This window comes from Bos taurus, chromosome 14 (genome assembly GCF_002263795.3).
Source record: "Bos taurus isolate L1 Dominette 01449 registration number 42190680 breed Hereford chromosome 14, ARS-UCD2.0, whole genome shotgun sequence".
Lineage (NCBI taxonomy): Eukaryota > Metazoa > Chordata > Mammalia > Artiodactyla > Bovidae > Bos > Bos taurus.
Window position 1 is genome coordinate 42,907,546 of NC_037341.1, and position 4,923 is coordinate 42,912,468.

A 4,923-nucleotide genomic window follows, 5' to 3' on the forward strand; every position below is an offset into this window, starting at 1 on the left:
GTACCTAAATGATGCTTTGAGGAGGACGGGCCCTTTCTCCTCCGTGAGGCACTGCATTCAGAAGAACCCTGCTCCTTCCCATGGGGAGGTCATGTGACACACATGGGTCTCACTGGCTTTGGGTTTTTTTTTTTTTTTTTTTTTTTGGTTGTGCTGAGTCTCTGTTGCTGTGCTCAGGCTTTTTCTAGTTGCAGTGAGCGGGGGCCACTCTCTAGTTGCAATGCACAGGCTTGTGATTGTGATCATGTTCTTGTTGATGAGCACAGGCTCTAGGCACACGGCCTTCAGTAGTTGTGGCTCTTGGGCTCCAGAGCACAGCTCAGTAGTTGTGGCGGAGGCACTTCGTTGCACCATGGCATGTGAAATCTTCCTGGGTCAGGCATCAAACTAACATGCCCTGCATTGGCAGGGGGATTCTTAACCACTGGACCACCAGGGAAGCCCCTCATTGGCTTCTTCTTATCACAGTGACTACTTTGACACTTGTGACTTTGTCATTGTCCCTAGAACCTGATATATATATTTTGAATTATTTGCCATGAAAATAAACAAAAACCATCTTCACATAGGTTTTATTTATTGGTTCAAGTCCTTTGCTGGTATTTGTTACTCCTTCAATTTAGCATAACCTCAAAGTTGTGAGGTACTGGCTATATCCTTTTTTTTAGGTTCAAAAGGTGTTTGTTGAGGTAAATATACACGAAGGCATATATAGAAATATTGAATTCGAATGTATCCATCAGTGGCAGGTGATTGATTACATGCTGAGTGCACAGCACTGTTGTGGGAAAACACGACTGATACTTAACAAATATTGATTGATTCCTGCCATGGGCAAGTTACTGGGGGGAGGTTTTCTTATGAGGAAAAGAAATGTAATTGTATAGGGAAAGATGCTTTTTTATTGAAAATAAATATATTTAAGGTGCATAATAACAAGATATTTGCTATAAAGAATCATCTGAGGTATTTCTCCATCAATCACCAACAATGGCAAACATCCCCATCATAAGTTCACAGCAGATATCAGTAATTGATCATGGCTCAGCCAAGATGAGGGGCTTCCCTGGTGGCTCAGACTGTAAAGAACCTGCCTGCCAGTGCAGGAGACACAGGAGACTTAGGTTGGATCCCTAGGTTGGGAAGATCCCTTGGAGAAGGGAATGGCAACCCACTCCAGTATCCTTGCCTGGAGAATTTCATGGACAAAGGAGCCTGGCAGGCTACAGTCTGTGGGGTCGCAAAGAGTCAGATATGACTGAGCAACTAACACTTTCACTTTCACTTTCAGCCAAGATGAAGCCCAGGAATCCTCTTCAACATGGCCATTTATATCGATCTATCAGAACTCAACTAGTCATTCATGTATTCAACAAATATTTGTCAAGTACCTCCTAGGTGCCAGACATTGTAATGGGTGCTAGGCTACAACAGTGAACAATACAGTATATGGTCCCTGCCCTCCTGCAAGGTCAGTGTGATGAGGCTGGCATTCAATACCAAAGATTTTTCCATTCTTGACTTAGACTACCCACATGCTGTTATACCTTCTCCCTTGAAAAGATAAGACGATTTCCCTGATGGTCCAGAGGTTAAGGTTCTGTGCTCCCAACGCAGGGGACCCAGGTTCAATCCCTGGTCAGGGAATGAGATTCTGCATCCCACAAGAGTTGGATGCTGCAACTAAAAGAACCTGTATGCCACAACAAAGACCCGGTGCAGCCAAATAAATAAATAGTCGTGTGTGTGTGTGTGTGTGTGTGGGTGTGTGTGTGTGTGTGTGTTAAGATATAAGACAAGAGAAGGGAAACAGACACAAATATTCTTCCTCTGTTGATTCAAGGTCCCCAGGACTTGAACTTCAGGGTAAAACAGACTGATGAAAAAAGAGTATTCTAGATTATACTAATACACTAGAAAGAGGATGTATTAGTCAAGATCTTTTTGGCTATGCGTTAACAGAACATCTGACATAAACTCATTTTAAGCAGTAAAGAAGTTCATTGCCTCACTATGTCAGAGACTGAGCTGTCTCCCAATATCCCTCAGCCATGTAATCCCATGACTGCTTGAGCATCTGGCCACCCAGAATAAAAACTACTTTCCCAGCTTCCCACACACTAAGTTTTAGCCAGCAAGATATAAGCCAAAGTGTTTTTGGCAGCCTCTAAGAATCTTCCCCAAGAGACAGATACTTAGCCTTCTTATGCCTTCCTCCTCCTAGCCTCCTGGAAAATGGATGCCTCTGTCTTAGACCTTAAGGGCAAGGCCCATATCCTGGAGATAGAGGACTGATGACCTGGAAGGACCTGAGCCACTGAGGACTTCAGAGAATGGTGGTTTCCACACCAGCCCTGACCTGCTTTCCTACACTTTTCTGTGACAAAGAAATATCTATCCTGTTTAAGTTATTGTTACTTTAGATCTGCATGACACAGTAAAACTTGACCCTAATGATACACTCCTATAATGGGAAGTCTTGCAGTAGGGTAGGCTTCAGGAATGGTTTGATCTAGTGGTTCTAGCTCTGTTCCTCTGTGATACCCTTGGCCTCTACTCTCCTCCATGATGGAGATTCATCTCAAACTGGTAATGATATAGGTGCAGTGGTTCTGGACCTCACATAGGCACATAATGAAAATCTAGGGAGGGAGAAGGTAGTTTCTAGAAGTTTTCCCAAAAGAGAGAAAAAGAATATACCAAGAAGTCCCTAACAGACCTCTCCTCCTATGAAAGCTAAAGTGTTAGTCACTCAGTAGTGTCTGACTCTTTGCCACCCCATGGACTGTATCCCACCAGGCTCCTCTGTTTATGGATTCTCCAGGCAAGAATACTGGAATGGGTTGTCATGCCCTCCTCCAGGGGATCTTCCCTACCCAGGGATTGAACTCTGGTCTTCTGCATTGCAGGTAGATTCTTCACCATCTGAGCCACCAGGGAAGGCTCCTCTTGTACTTTGGCCTGAACTGAATCCTGAAAGAATCCCTGGAAATTGGCCAAAGGTTCAGATACACTTAGACCAAATAGAGCCACCTGCCCCCAGAACTGGGGTTGTGCCAAGCTTCCTCCAGACTGGGTCCAGGAACAGGTGAGAGAGAGCCGAACAAAGCTGAAACTGGGTTAGGACGGAGGAAAAGCAATGTTCTGGCTACTTATGGCTCTAGCAAACCACCCAAAACTTATGTCTAAAACAATCTTGATTAGCAATCTTATTTAGCTTACAAGTCTACAATTTGGGCAGGACTTGGGGCCAAGGAGGACACTTCTCTGCTCCCTGTGACATCATCTAGGGGAGGAGGCTGCTTACAGATCACTACAGGGTCCTCAGCACCTCCCTCTGTCTCCATATAGTCGCTGTGTGGTCTCCCTGGCAGGGCAGCTTCCAAGTCACTGGATCTCTTCAGAGCAGCTCCAGACTCTGAAGACACATGTCCCAAGATAGAGATACATGTCCCAAGAAAGGAGATGCTGTGTCCCCTTTTCTAACTTAACCTCACTTTTGTCTCATTCTATTTGCACAAGAAGTCACAAAGGCCCACTCAGGTTCAAGACGAAGGAACATAAATTCCACATCTCGATGGTTCCATGGCTAGACTCTGGAAGACTGTACGAGGCTGGAATGATTGTTGTGACTTATTTTGGAGAATGCAGTCTGCTACAAAGTGAATGGGAATTAGGCCACCAATTACAGCCACCACCAGGAGATCTGTCATACCCTCAGACATATACTTGCTTGCTGTGCAAAGGGATTGTGACTTCAGACAAAGCGGGCAAGCGCCACAGCAGTTCAAATGCAGATTACATTTCTGATGGCAGGATGTGCCAAATAAGCATCGCTAGTAGTGGGCCATGAAGAATGGGAATGGCAGGTAAATAGGAAAATGTGGGCAAGGGGGTTCCAGTGAAAGAGCAGTAAGTCAGTCCTGAGACACAGCAAAGTACAAAAGCCAACATGGACCTACTGTACAGCACAGGGACCCATACTCAGTATTTTGTAATAACCTATAAGAGAAAAGAATCTGAAAAACAATATCTATATCTATCTGTGTGTGTGTGTGTGCGCACACATGCATGTGTAAATATGGGCTTCTCAGGTGGCTCAGTGGTAAAGAATCCACCTGCCAAGCTGGAGACACAGGTTTGATCCCTGGGTCAGCAAGATCCCCTGTAGAAGGAAATGTCAATCTACTCCAGTATGCTTGCCTGGGAAATCCCATGGACAGAGGAATCTGGCTGGCTATGGTCCATGTGGTCAAAAAAGAGTCGCACATGATTTAGTGACTAAAGAACAGCAACAAATATGTATGTGTATGTATATATAACCGATTCACTTTGCTGTGCTCCTGAAACACACAACATTGTAAATCAACTTTATTGTTATTATTAAAGTGCACAAGTGAGGAAATTCCAGAATAAGGGATCAGGTAAGTGAACCCAGAGGAACAGGAACCTAAGCAGCCTATCCTTCATGTCTTCTATTTACAAAGATGTATGATAATACTTTCTTAGGGCGCCCCTTTAAAACTTTTGGGAAAATAATTTAAACAAGGAAGTTGAATGACAGGCAGGCAGGCAGACAGAGACACAGCCAGTTGGGTGAGAGAGAAACAGAACACAGACATGGCAGGCGCCCTGTTGGAAGCTGCCAGTTTGCAGGGTTGACCCAAATGGCTGACGACATTCACTGCTGCGGCGTGATGACCTTCATGCCGACTTCCTGTAAATGAAAGGACTGATTTATAAACCACCAGGTGCTCTCAGCTTGTTTCACACAGAAAATGATTCTATTTCTCAGCAACCTAGTTGGGGGAGGTTTAAGGCCAGAGGTGGCCTGCCCTGTCCAGGAGCCCTGGTCACGCTAAGAACTGAGAAGAGCAATAACCATCATACCAACAAGGTGGTTTAGATTCAGAAAGTGGCCTG

The 4,923-nt window shown here is 44.8% G+C and overlaps 1 non-coding gene across 1 annotated transcript; it reads left to right on the forward strand.

Annotated features, from left to right (window-relative positions):
* Window positions 1–1,574: 1,574 nt before the first annotated feature.
* Window positions 1,575–1,647, forward strand: TRNAG-CCC (transfer RNA glycine (anticodon CCC)). Its single transcript has one exon. It is a non-coding gene; the product is annotated as a tRNA-Gly (tRNA).
* Window positions 1,648–4,923: the final 3,276 nt, after the last annotated feature.